The following is a 14,840-nucleotide window of genomic DNA, read 5'->3' as shown; positions in this document are numbered from 1 at the left end:
GCTGGAAGAGTGGACTGATTTTATTTAAGATTTTTCATGACTAATCAAAAACATTTGCATAAATTAGGAGGATAAACAAAAGTAGGCAAAACATTTTAAAAAAAGATAGTTTCCAATGATTTTGATTGACCTATTTCAGATATTGTCATGTACTTAATGGTAACATATACACTGGGGTGAGCAGCAGGAGAAAGCTAGGGGCAAGGGGCAGTTGGATGATGGGTTGAAGGGAGCCCTCTTTAAATGGCTATTGCAGATAAAGGAACAAAACCACAGTTGTTAAAGCCCTACGCTATCTGCCTCATAATAACAGACCTCACGCTTATGCAACTGCTTAATTTTATGCCCATGCGTAGTCTCAATGAATTCCGCAAAAGTTAACCAAGTGTGCTTTACCCTTTGCAGGGTCAAAGTCTTAGGTTGCAAATTTTTTGAAACAGGGTCTGTCTCTGACTTTGCTTCTGTGCAGCACCTAGCACAAGGGGGTCACTTAGGGTCTCAAGATACTACTGTAATACAAATAATCAGAATTAATAATAGAGCAGGATGCTGATTTGCAGGCATCAGGGTTGCCTGCATCCCCCTTGATTATAACTTTTTCTAAAGATATAGATGAGGGACAGTTTAAATTCTTCTCCTTTGCCCGCCCCAGAAGAATCCCTCTTCCCGCTAAAAAATTGACTGTAATTTCCATTTGAAGCCATAGAGATGTGGTCTTGTATCCCTGTAAAAGACATTTTTTTAAAAGTTTCTGCAAATCAGACATGTTATCAGGAAGTATTATGGAGCATGGCACTTCAGTGGGATGTGAGACGAGAACACAATAGGATTTAATCTAATTTATGCTGGATTTCCTGAATAAAGTGAGGTGACATCTTTGCAGAGGAAGTGGGACGATGTAGCTAACCTGATGTAAGCAGCAATAGATTGGATGAGCCTTTGCTCTGCACCAAGCTCCCTTGTGATGTGCTGTCATTAGCCTCCCTAAAATAAAGCGCTAAGAGAGCTAAAATATCTCTATTCAGGAAACAGCCTTAAGCATGAGCCACACTTATAGGTCTGTGTAAAATCTTATAAAACCATGAACATGAAGGGCTGTAGGCCACTACATTTCCATCAATATTAATGTATCACAATTTTTATACATATATATGAGTCCATGTGTAACTGATAAATGTCAAAGGTATGTTCATCCTAGGGGAAATCAGATGTGCCTCACTGGAACTGTCCAAGCCTCCAGTCTTCCAAATGAACTCCTTTCCAGTGGAACCCTTTGCCCTGCTGGAACTTTACCAACTTAAAACGAGATCTGGCTAGTGTTTACTAGAGTGTATTTTACAGATGAAAGAGCAATCACTACTTGTTTGTTCTTTCCCTTATTCAAAGTTTTGTACAAAATGGGAGATAGACATAGCCTGGGAGCTATAGGAAATAACGTCTGAACCAGGAGTTCTGGATTCTACTCTTGCCTCTTCCACTAACCTGCTATGTGACCTTGGTCTATTTAGATTATAAGGTCTTCAGGGAAGAGACTGTCTCTTACTATATGTTTGCACAATGGGGTCCCTGTCTCAGCTGGCAGCCTCTACGTGCTACTGTAATATAAATGACATGCAAACTAACTATATTGTAAGATCAGTAGTAAAGTTGGAAAGTCAAGTTAGGAATTGACAGAATTTAAGGTTGCTGTTAGTTTCACCTAATATAACAATATTAATTCACCTACAATTAATGTTGCATATTTCCAAAATATTTTTTCTGACTTTGGTTCTGATTCTCCAGTGAGCAAAGTTTGGACAGACCTTTAGCCCAAGTGGAACTCAATTGACTTTTTTGAGACGTCACTCAGGTTCAGGAATGTGCTAAAGCAAAGATCATTTGAAGATAGGTGAACAAGTAATGTATCAGGGCTAAATTATATTTGTGGTCATATATTTAATAGTAATTGTCATGATCAAATAACCTGGATCGAAGTATTGTTCATTCAGTACAATTTTCAGTGGCATAAAGTTCTGCCCTACTAGAGTTCACTTGAGTCTTTTCACAATATGCAACATTGGTGACAGGTAAAATGCTAGATGGAGTTACACATAGCTTGGGGGATATTTCTGTTTTCCATCTTGCATAAATAAATAAATAAATGAAAGAAGAAACAACTGGACCTAACATTTTCAGCAACAAAATATATGCTAGCAAAAAATTGAAATGATTTTAGCTCCGCCACCCATCTCAGAATGATCATAGATTTTGATTAAAACATTTGATTTAGAAAAGTTATTGCCCATAGAGGCAATGGGGCAATAAACAGGATTAGATGTACCCATATAGAACACTATCAAATCCATGCCACCAAAATGGAGGCTTGAAGAGATGCTGAATTAGTTGCACTGAAATGTAGATTTCTAGAGATAAATGGTGGTAATTTGCCTTTTCTATCCTTATTGTCAGTAAAAAAAACAAGTAAAATAACCAAAGCCATATTCTCTCCCTGCCTTTCTATAGTGATATAGAGTTTATTCTGCACATGGAAATTACAGTACCCCTGCCATCAGAAGGAATAAACTTTACAACCATAAGATGTGATAAAGCGTCAAATGTATTTCTGGAAATACAGAAATTTTGGTGACACCTAAGAATCATGTCTCTCATTTGGGCATATAGATGCCTAAGCATGTTACCTGGAAGCAGTTTCAAACTAATGAGTACCTTTGAATTTCCTTAACATTGGAAAAAACTTGTTTATGGGACTTTTAGAGCCAGATTCTTGGCTGGTGAAATCAATAGAGTTATGCTGATTTACACCTGCTCTGGATCTGGCCCTTAGAACACAGATCTGATAATATTAGTGTTACCTGTTGTAGTTATAAACTACCCACTGGCAGAGAACCAGGACAATTACTCTTACCTCTTGCACTGGTTTCTTAAATGACAAAACAATGTGTTTGACCACTATATACAATGAGCATAGCCCCTTATATATCAATGTGTTCCTTGCAAATAATACCATACTATCTGATTCTACTGATATTGCAGATCCTAGTGATAACAAATTGAACATTTTCTTTGGCACTGAACAAGGGAAAAATTCTGCTCCACTCATTCAGATATATAACTTTCTTTGGCCACAAATTACTATGATTGTGGTGGCTTTTGGAATTCTCCATGTCCCCAATACAGCAAAATACTTAAGCATATGGTTAACCATAACTTTAAAGTTAGTAGTTAAATCTCATTGATTTCAATGTGGTTCACGCATATGCTCAAAAATAATAATTGTACTTCCGTGCTTTGCTGTCTATTTTAGATAGCAATTTCATTTGTCTACATTTTGTGTCTTATTTTATCCCCCTTGCATATAATGTACTCCACATTTCTCTTTCTGGATGTGAAACATTTCTCCATTTCCAGATTCATTTCCTGAGTATGCTGCTGCTTCTGAAATAAAATAAAAATCTCCTGAAATTCCAGGAAACACTAATTCAGTTTGAAGTTCAGATTTACAATGCTGTAAAATATTTATATTCAGTCTCTTGTTGACATTAAATTTTTCAAAAAGGTTAAGGTCATGAATCATGATAGGATTTCTAATGAAACAGTTCATCATATTGAACTTTTATTTTAATGTCTTTTTCTAAACTGCCTACTGTTCTTACACACATTGCTACAACTCATATGGAAGATCTTAGTTCTGTAGATTAGCATAAATGATGCTTTGTTGATGCAAAAACATTAATTAAAATAACCTTATATATCATTTAAGAAAAGCCTTTATTGCATTTTGTTGTGTAAAGTGTTTGAGGGTACAAAGAATTCATATTGTGAAATGAGAAATCATGAACCAGAACTGTGCAAAGGAATAAATATACTTCCTTAGAGCAGGGAAAAGATATGGGGGAGTGTGATTGGGTGTCCATTCCATGCAGGACTGGAAAGGGTTAAGCTGGCTAGGTTGACCTATTAACTCCACTTACTGCATCTAGAGGAAGAGTCAGGGAGCGGGGATTGATTGCAAGCAGGCTCAGGTGGGTAGGGTCTTATAAAGCCAGGAAGCTGGCAACAGCTAGGAGTTGTTAGTGGGAAAGGACAGCCCTTGCCCTCTGGAAAGCGGGAGGAGAATTTGGAGCTTGTCCTTCCAGAAGAAGCAGGAAGGGGAAGCAGGAGTGGTAGGAATCAGTGCAGGGAAAGAGCAGTAAGAGAGGAAAGCCTGGAGCTGCTGGGTTGAGGGTCCCTAAACTGGAACCCAGAGTATTGGGCAGGCCTGGCTTTCCCTAGCAGCCCATGAGTGGCAGCTGAAGTGGCAAATGGGGAAAACCGCCGAGGACTGCTGAAGGAAAGACTTTGATATACCCCAGAAGGGGGGAACACTGAGCGACCTGGCCAGGGGCCTGACTCACAAAGAGGGAGCCATGATTTCTGGCATAAGAGAGGAGCTGCAGCCTTGAGAGAGATGGTGTGCAACTATGGGAAGGAGCATTGACCTCGAGTGCTAATCTCCAGATTGCCCAGGAGGGAGTACCAGAGAAGCGGTGAGTGATGCACCGGGGACAGGCAAGGAGTGCTGTTTAACAGCTGACACCATGTAGGAATTGACAACATTGCAATGTAATGAGGGTTGTATACTGAGAACTGGGAGAGTATGTCTGCAAATTGGGTCCTGATCCTGCAGACACTTACGCTTTAACTTGATTAATGTGAGTAGTCATATAGTAATCTTCTTGAAATCACAGGGAAGCGAAGTTCATTGCATATGCAAGTGTTTGCAGGATCTGAGCCTTAATTTTCCATCGCAACATTGATATGTTTTACATAACCAAGAGGGAACATGCATTTTCAGCCCAAATGGCTTTTCTTTTAGAGTAAGACACACAACACAGAAGGAAAAACAACGGTTTCTTTGAAAGTCTCCCCTCTCATAACAGGCTGTCTCTCAAAATGGATGCCTTTCTCTGCAAATAGCAGAGTTCTTAATGGTGTGATGTGCAAAGGTCACAGAAATCAAAGACCGAACAGATACATAGTTACAGACATGATTGTGATGGGATATGCTGCCTATCACAGACCCAGGATGATAGGCCACGTTACCCAGTCAGAAAACACCTGGACTCAAGGCTGGGGAAACGAGTTAATTGGCAGATTCCCCTCTGCCGCTCCCCCTGAAAAGTGACTGGGGCTTCTTAGCAGGCCGGGTACTCACCCTGGAGCTTTTATTAGGGAAGGGAAGATGGCAGGTAGAGGCTATGGGGAAATAATCTTGTGTAGCTGGGCTTAGGACAGGTTCATGCCTCTCCCTGGAAGTTCTACTAAACATACACATATGTTTTCTATCTCTGCTTGTCTTATTTCTGAATAGTAAAAACTAGGCCATGTCCTCAGCTGGTGTAAATGGGAGAAGCTCTGTTGACCAGTGAAGCTGAGTTAATTTACCCTTGCTGAAGGCCCTGCCTTCTCGTTCTCGAACAGCTTGAGGTATAGCTTAAGAGGAACAGCCAAAGGGCTGCTTAATCTTTCTGTGAGACGCTCTAATACCATTTTCAAGAAGGAAGGCTCCCCAAGATCTGTCTATAGCCACGCCCGTTACTCTGTGCTGGGAGAAAGTAGTTTTAGGGAGGTGGGTGGAGGAAAAAAGGGTTCTTAAGAATCCAGACCATTGGTCTTGTTCAGGACCCGGGAATGGAGCTTTCAGTTGTATGGTGGATGTGAAGTCTTCTCTTCTCCCAGCTCTAAGGGATAGCTATTGAGCATGGTCGCACAGTGCCTAACAGTGCAATTAGGTGTGTGTCTTCAGGCACCTGTTTTTGAAAATGCTGACCACTTTTGAAGCATCTTTAACAGATTTTGGATAGATGTGAATCCACCAGCACAAACAAGTTACTAAACATCAAAAACTTATTTTTCTACTACTCCTCTGCTTTGCCAAATTCCTCCTCAAAAGCTATTTCTGCCAAAAGTGATGTTAAATCCCTTCCCTCACTCTATTTTAAAGAGTGGTACGGGTTAGATCATCACTATCTAGTAAAGTCAAAGAAACTTCTAAATAATTCAGTGTCATGTAGTTGGTTATGACTAATCTAGGTTTTATCCAGCCACCCTGATCTTTCATTTTTGTTAATTGCTTGCGCCTTGTTCTAAATTATGTTGTAAACTATTTGGATTCAGGGCTATATTCACTAGTGTTTTCAGCACCCAGGACAAAGAAATTAATAATGCTGGCTGGCACCTCCTGGTTTTTACATTAAAACTAACACTTACTAGGATCAATAGGGTGAATATTTTTCATTTTGTCCTGAAAACAGTAAAGCTTAAATTTCTGCTGTCTCCAATGTTGCATGGTTTATCTCATGTTGACACAATAGAATTTATTGTCTGCCCTACTAAATGTAAAAGTTTCTTCCTCCTTCCCAAAATACTTCACTCTGAAAAAGAGAACACATTGATATATATCATTTCAGAGGGTCAGAACAAAACAGCTTCTATAGTGGATGTCTTGTTTACTTAATCAGTTCCTGTTAGTTTTTTTCACCTGCACTCTTTAGAGGTATCTCCAAAAATGGCTGTATCAATTTGCTTCATAAACTGATATATGGGTAGTAGATGTATTGAGTTCTTATCTTGGGACTCGGTGCCAGTGAAATGTTCCCCCAACATGTTACACATTTTAAATTATAAGATGATATATGTGCTTGTCATTCAGTCTCTTTGATTCAATATTAATATGATGTCAGGGACATTGTCAAATCTGTAAGTGATGACCTTGATTCTTGTATCTTAATCTCTAGACAATGCTTTGATGGAGTGAGCAATCAATAATGAATCTGACTGTGTTATGTCTTGTCCCCGCTACTGCTATGCAGCATATATCCAGAAAGCAGCTCTTACATGGCCCTAGAGCATACTCAGCCTGTTGTACTGCACTTACAACTCTAATGGAAATGATGGTAATTGCTACATTGCACAGCTCTAAAAATGCTAGCATCTACGGCTCTCAGCAGGTTAGTAATACTGAGTCTGTGTGTTGGCTTCAATAGGAAATGAATACCACTATAGGTGACGTAACAGATTTGCCAAGTCTTGGTGAAATGGATCCATATAATGTACAATGTACTGAAGAATCACAAAGCAGCCTCTTGGATTTTCTTAGGAAGGTATCCTTTTAAAGTCTGTTTTCTTATATTAATAAAACCATTAGAATGGGGGGAAATATCTTCTGCACAGTCTGAACATGCTAAAGTACAGGCTAGCTGCAACTACAGACTGTGTCTATATATTATGCATTTCTAGACCAATTCTTGAAATCTACTTAAACTAACTGCTTGATACTTGAACTAACCTCTGATACTTTTCATTATAATTGATACTAGCTTCTTGCTTGGGTTGAATACCTCATGAGTTTTGTAGCCTATACCAAAGTGCAATAATAATAATTCCTTAATAAGGAACACTTCTTGTAGCTTATATCATGTAAACATTCTCCCAGAGCAAACACGGATCTTGGTTCTGACATTCCAAAATATAGTTTATTTGGGCACTATTTTAACTTTCTCTAGGGTAGGCTTAAAACCATGATCTTAGCAGAGTTGTTCAATTACTTTGGGTAATTAAATAGTGTTTTCTCAATTCTAAGCATATTATTTTTATTCTAAGTAATAGTACCTAGGAGCAGAAGTCACAGACTAGGAACCCTTTGTGCTAGATGCTGTACAAACAGAACAAAAATAGTTCCTGCCCCAAAGGTCTTACAATCTATGTATAAAACAAGAGACCGCAGGTAGGGGCGGAACAAGGAAACATGAGAAAATACTGGTCAGCTTGTGGTCTCAAGACACCAGCTGCCTGTTTTCTAGGCATCCTGACAAAGGAAAATTTGGAGGAGGATAATGAGGTGGATTTGTAGATGCTTACAAGGTGCTTCTTCCCTAAAGAACAGCATGTGAGAACAAAAAGGGGAGCTGTTATATTCTTGTTTCTGCCATTGGCCTTCTAGGTGACCTTGGGTAAGTCACTTCATCTCTGTATTGTCCCATCTATAAAATGGGGGTGTTGACACTGATTTCCTTTAAAAAGGACTTTGAGATCTACTGATGGAGAACACTGTATAAGAGCTAGGTGGTGGAATTTGTATGTATTAATGGAATGTATAACAAATGGGTTTAAATATCGTAAAGCAAAACTGGAGTTAAGGAAGACTATTGCATGAGTTGTAACTAGAGGCCATCTATCTCCTTAATTCTTGTTGGTGTTGAAACACTTTTGTGTGCATTAGCAAAGGAATTGGGCTGTGATTCAGCAAAGCACTCAATCTCCTGCTTAAATCCCATTGAAGTCAACAGGATTTACGCATGTGCTTCAAAGCATCACTGAATTGTGGCCTTGATGCCCAAACTACTACCAGGTTATTACAAACATTTAAAAATAACCTGAATACAGAACAGTCCTGCCATGATATATTGGCAACATTTCTGTTGGACTGGGATTGAGATGCATGAAGATGCAAGTCTGGTAGCAATCTAACAGCATGTGACACATTGACCGACGCTCTGAATTTTCTGGTGGTGGTGCTTGAAACTGTCTGATTCAATTGACTTCAGTGGTGCAGGAGCTCTGAATGTGTGCAGGATCAGGCCCCCTGTGAGCATTTGCATTGACTACACCATGTGGTAAATGTAGAAATTCCAAAGTGACTGGAATAGCAATTGCGTTCCACTTCTCCAATCACTGCAGTAAGCCTGTCAGAATCCACTGCCAATGTGCATTTAATCTGTGTATAGTTGTGTGTTATACCTGTACTTCAGTTCCCACTGGGAAAACTTTTAAAGGAATTCTGTACCAACTGTTTGTTCAACATATTGATCTCTTGAAAATCTGGCCCCAGTCGTGGGTACTGATTTGCTCTGTAAACCTGGTTCATTGGCATAAACGATCCTCCGTGGCTTCCTGTGGCACCTGCTACATCCCAAGGTGAGTTTCGGTTACAAACATTGTAGCTTTCCAGCCATGAGAGGTGACATATTTGAGGAATTACTGTACCAGTATTTTTTTTTCCAAAACTAAACTGAGGTAAATTCTGATCAAAGGCCAAATGAAGAACAACTTATATTTGCCATTGAAACAGATTCTGCAATCCAAGGAGAAGCAGGCTAGGGAGTGTTCAGACAGCTCACCAAAATACCCTGAGACCTGTAAGACACTAGTACTGTGCTGAAATAAGCCACTCATCTCTATCTTTTAAATAGAAATGTGCCAATTCCATTGGAAAAAATAACTGAACATACTCTTCCCATGAACGTCTCATTTTAGATATTTTTATGGTTCTGAAATATTTGTATATATTTTTGATACTTCCGTTTCCTCACTGGGACCAAGACTGGAAAGGTTGCAAGAAATGCGATCAGGCACTCGAGAGCAATGTGAAACTCTATGAATTTTAGGTTACTAGTGCCTTCCCTGAAGCCCTTTTTCTGTTGCTGAGCCCCTGGTCTCAAATCATAAGTCTGCCTAATCTTACCTATCTAAAGGCAGGGAAACCATAATTTCAAAGTATAACTAATACCAAGTTTTCAAAAACCAGGAGGCAGCTCCACAACGTGTTTCATTTTAAAATGAAACTTTAAAAAAAACCTCTCCAAAACATACATTTTGGGAGTGTTGAGCCTTTAGGATACATATTTTCAAGCATTTGTCTGAGTCAATGAGGGTGAGAAACTATTTTAAGAAAATGGAGGTTGAGCGTCTCACATAATAGCATGACTCCAGGAGGTGGAACTTAAAAAAATTGCAAGTCTTGCAGTCAGATAACAGCTGTCAGCAGTGCTTGGGGCATTGTACAGGACCTTCATCCATTTGTCAAACCATGACACATGACCATTCTTTCCTCTTTCTCCTAGGTTTTTTGGTCATTTTTGTTTTGGCTGTTTTTTTTTTTTTTCTGGCCCACTTACGTTTACTTGTTGTTTCAAATGATTATTTTTCTCGATGTTTTCTAAAGCACCCAACAGAAACAATGAACTGGCAGATAAATCAGAAAACGTGAAACAAGGCCATCTCTCTCCTTATATTTTCAGATTGCCTCCTCGTTTTCATTTGAAGACCGGTTTCCACACTAACTGGTTAAGAGTTCATATATGCTTTGCTATTTGGTCACCTAAAATGAGAGCAGATCAACACACTGCGGTTCACCTTTAGCAATGGGAGAGCCATCTGATGTACTTATATATGTTTCTTGGACAAACATTCACACAGTGGATGCACTCGAAACAAGGCTGAAAGAGGGTAGCTGCTGTATAAATAGCATACATATTGGGAAATCTTTGGAGCTGTTTGCCAAAATCACCACACTGGAGACATTTAAATTGGATCAGCATTATTTCCGATATATGGTGCCAGAGTTAGATTAATGTGTTCTCAGAGTGGCATCTTATTGAGGGGAAAGTATGCCATAACACTCCAGGGATCACAGACGCTGCTCAGATTGAGTCACGACTTCCAGATCTAATCACCCTGTTTTCCCACTACTTTGTGTCTGATGTAGTCCTCTTCCCCCTAAGCAAAAACAAAACGTAAACGTGTTACCACTGTGATGTAGCAGTTTTTACATCCACTTAGCACAAATGTAAATAACTACATCAGATGCAAGGAGAACCAGTCCCACTTGATTTTAGCAATGGGGTTAGAAAAGGCAAAACTATCTGTATTGCATCACTATTGTTATCAGGCATGCACTATAGATGGGTAGAGGCTGTAATTTAATTTTGGTAGTTATTACTCCAATTATTACTGTACTTAGCCATTAGAAAGCAGACAGTTGCCAGGAGGCTACTTGGATAGCTAAGACGGTGGAACTTCTTGGCATGTGAAGTGACAGCATGTTTTTATGTATGTCTAGGATATCTTTATTATTAAACACACATTCCACATGATAGTAACAATTACCTTGTGCAGCATGAGCGAGAGATGGTCCCATCTGTTTTAAAGCTTGTGAATACAAGGGATAGCAGTAGAACTTGTAAAAGAAAAAATAAAAATAATTATGATCTCTGCTTCTCTGTTGGTGAATTCAGCAATGTTTTAAATTCATCATGTTGATTTCCAAGTAAAGACAAAATAGCCCTACTATGCACCCAAATGCCTTATTGTAACAAGTTTGTGTTTTTCAAAAGTAATAATGGAACAGAAACAATGGCCCTGGAACAATAGATCTGCTTCCTCTGAGGCAATACAGCTGAGAGCTGCCGCTAGATGCCTCTGTTACCCTCTCAGAACATGCCATTAGACAGACTTGCTGCCTGTGGTGATACCTCCATAAATCAAAGATCTCTCCAGACAGGCATGAACACATGCACCAGCAACAAGGTTGGTTGGTGCTTCAGCACTTGTTAAAGCTGCCTGATGTATACATCTCAGTATCAACATGGCAGTGTTTAAAAGCTCACGATCTTAAAATAGGAAGCAATCTAGTAACTAATCCTTTAAGGCTACGCAGCCAGCAATTACAGTACACCTAAGAGTCCAAAACTGATCACTTGTGTGCAGGCTGCATTTTCAATAATGAACTAATGTTTTAGTTTCACCAATCTTGCCGTTGCAGTTAAGGATGACATGGCATTGCCACTAAGATAGGGTGAGCATATCATCGTTCATTGCATAAACCGATTACCTCATCTGTACAGTTTTTAAAGATCCATCCCCTTTAAACCCTTCATTTTCTGTTTCATCCTTTGATCTTTGTGTGGTATTTAAATGCCTAGATAGGCACCACAAATTTACATTAGATAACTCCTTGTTTGCTATAAGTTCCTATGATTAAGGTGCTGCAGTAAGCGATGGGAGATGTAGGTTCAATTCCTCAATCTGCCACTATTTTCCTGTGTTTGATTAATCTCTGTGCCTCAGTTACCATGCAAAAAGGGGGTAATACTTCCTATATCACAGGGCTGGCAAGAAGATTGCTGCACCAGAATGTAAGGCTCTTAAACACCTAAATACTTTTGAGGATCTGGGCCTTAGCTACTACAGAGATGGGTAAAATGAGTACTCTAAATTGGCAGGCTGACAGTTGTACAGAGTGGCCAGAGTTGGTAGCTGGTGGCCGTAGCAAACTGATCCACAGATAGGACTAGGTAATGGCTGAAAAATTTGGGGCCATCCACACTGTTTCCAGCTGCAAAAGAGCCCCACCACAACTGTCCTGCTTGTGGGCAGCCTCACTATAGGGATGAAGGACAGAAGGAGGGTGGGACCTGTTTCTAGAGTTTGCCCTTCAGAAGTGAAGCATTTCAGGGAATGGGAAACTTGTGCTTCACTTGTCTCTGAATATGGAGGAGGTTCAGTCTACCCAGCTGACATTCCAGCATCCATCATGAGCTTTCAACGCTCACTGAGAACGTAAGCAAACTCACTGATGTGAGTAAATGTCATCTTAGTCAGACACATAACTAAAAGTGAATGCAGTTCACCTTAATTAGATGTGCAATAGCCACAAGAACATAGAAACTTTGGAAATGTTTGTATTTCCTCAATAGCCAGGTGGGCATCTCGCTGACTATTTTCAAATACCTATTTCCATGCACAGCATCTCAAACATCAAGCACAAAGGTGGTGCACAACTGCACATGCTTTTTTCCCCCCGTTTATCTGAGTGTTTGAAAATTGGGTCCTTCACATTCAGGAGCAGGCTGCTCAGGATTTCCTGATCAACTTGGCTTGGATTTTCCACTCCTCAATCTCTCTACAGCTATTCCTGGTGTGATTCTTTGCCTCTTGAACCTTCCCAAATGCTCCAACAGCCTGTCAGGCTAAGTGGCTCTATGTTCCACTGTCTCCAGTAGGCAACAGCAATAGTGAAATACCAGGAATATTGAAGTTACCAGTATTTAAATAATCGGTCTCGGTCTTTTGGGAAAGACGTGGCTCTCTGCCAGAAACCCGGACTCAGAGATTCTGATCTCTCCAGCAGAATGGCCAGAAGCAACATAATAGCTCAGTTTCACCCACCTGTAGGAAAACACTTATCATTGAAAGTAGTGTTGCCTAAAACACGTGTGTCCTATAAGAGGGAAATTGCAGGAGTTTCCGAGGGCATGTCTGGCCTTTTTTTTTTTTTTTTTTTTTTTTTTGGGGGGGGGAGGGGCCTTTATTTAATTGGGCATCAGAATTTCAGCCCCTTCTCTAAATGTAGTTTAATGTGCTTTTTATGTCTAGCACAGTGTACCTATTTAAAACTCATCAGCTTTAGTTTATGCAAAAATGTCCACTTTTTTATTCACATACCCAGAGTCTGATCTGAATTGTGTTCAAAAGGACTCCAAAATGTAGACTGGTAGTTGACTGAAACCATAACTATTGCATGACCGGTATGAAAAATATTAGTGTCTCTTGGCTGGTATGTACAACTATCAATCATCCCCTGATGGAGCTGAGCATCAGTCCACGGTCATTTGTACCTTTCTGGTTAGAACTAAAAAGTAGGCTTAGATTATCACTGTTTGTATTAGAGTAATGCCTTGAAGACCTTACGAAAAATGGGGCCTGACGGCGTTAGGCTTTGTGTGAACACATAGTGGGAAACACCCTGTTGCAAAGAGCATTTAGAAAGAATAAAGGACTTGCACTATAAAACCCAAAGAGCAGAATAGGAAAAAAAAAAAATGAAGGGACTTGTCCATTGTCATACAGCAGATTAGTGGCAGATCTGAGCGTGCAACCAAGGCCTTCTGACTCCCAGGCCTCCAGCTGAATGCATCTAAGGGAACTTCTGTTCTAGTCTTTGGCAGTTGGTTTTAGATTCACAGATGAACTTTGTGTCAGGTAGGCACATAAGTCCCTCTGTGAATCCTGCCCTTGTTTCTATACTCTATTGGCTAATCCGGGGTCCAAATAATCCTGACCTTTGGAGGAATTCAGTAATGGATGAGGTTCTGCTTGTGAACCAATAGGTTGGACCCATTTCTGCATACGAGCATAACCTCATTCAGACTAAATCCTGCTCTCAACTAGGCAAACAGTACCACTATATCTTTGAAACTAAGGCTGCAGAAAGCAAGCAGCTCTTAGCTCTCAGTGACTGCATACTGAAGTACATAGAAGATACTTTTTTTTTTTTTTTCTAATGCAAATGTCATCTGGTGGGACTGAAATTGAAGCTATCTTTTTCTATCACGCTTTAGATCGAGACTTTCCAAGCTGCCTGGAGGATCTGGATGCCCAACTCCAATTAATTTTAATAAGACTTGGGAATCCAAGTTTCTTAAACCCCTTTGGAAAATATCTTTTTATAATCAGCTGGTTTAGATTTTAATACCGACTATCCTCGTTTCAAATGACATGATATGAGTTGATGATATGAGCCAGATATTGGCTATCCAATTCAAACAATCTAGTATTAAAGTGTATATCTAAGCTTGTCATTAGTTTCCTCTTTCCTATGAAACTGCATATTGGGGCTATAATAAAATGAATCTTTTACTATTTCTTCTGTCCTCTTGTTCTATATTTGTATTGAGTGTTAAAAATATCTTTTATACAAAAGAGATCTACAGTTAATTACTTCCTTTGACGGTTTAATTACTACCTTTTTTGACACCAGTTTTCCTGACATTATTTTGGCAAGAGATCTTAGATCTTTCTTTGACATCTTTGTTCAGTACAAATTCTGCATCATGCTTTCAACCATCACAGCTCACCCCCAAAGCAGGTTCATGATCTTACTTGGAATATATAAACCAAATCTCAGACTTGACGAACTATTGCAAGCACATTTCTGAGTTTACTTATATCTGAGAGAGGAAATACATGGTAACACTCACAACTCTCTAAATCTCTGTCAGACAGTAGAGAGATGCAGGCTG

At 39.6% G+C, this 14,840-nt stretch overlaps 1 long non-coding RNA gene across 1 annotated transcript; it reads left to right on the top strand.

Annotated features, from left to right (window-relative positions):
- The first annotated feature begins 4,084 nt into the window (after positions 1-4,084).
- Positions 4,085-14,431, top strand: LOC137156563 (uncharacterized). Its single transcript, XR_010920820.1, has 4 exons — positions 4,085-4,526; positions 6,777-6,935; positions 7,026-7,142; positions 14,160-14,431. It is a non-coding gene; the product is annotated as an uncharacterized lncRNA (long non-coding RNA).
- Positions 14,432-14,840: the final 409 nt, after the last annotated feature.

Source organism: Emydura macquarii, unplaced genomic scaffold, assembly GCF_026122565.2.
Source record: "Emydura macquarii macquarii isolate MOO-44397 ecotype Brisbane River unplaced genomic scaffold, CSIRO-AGI_Emac_v2 contig_1451, whole genome shotgun sequence".
NCBI lineage: Eukaryota > Metazoa > Chordata > Testudines > Chelidae > Emydura > Emydura macquarii.
The sequence above is the reverse complement of the archived record's forward strand: the minus strand, read 5'-3'. Positions and strand labels throughout refer to the sequence as shown.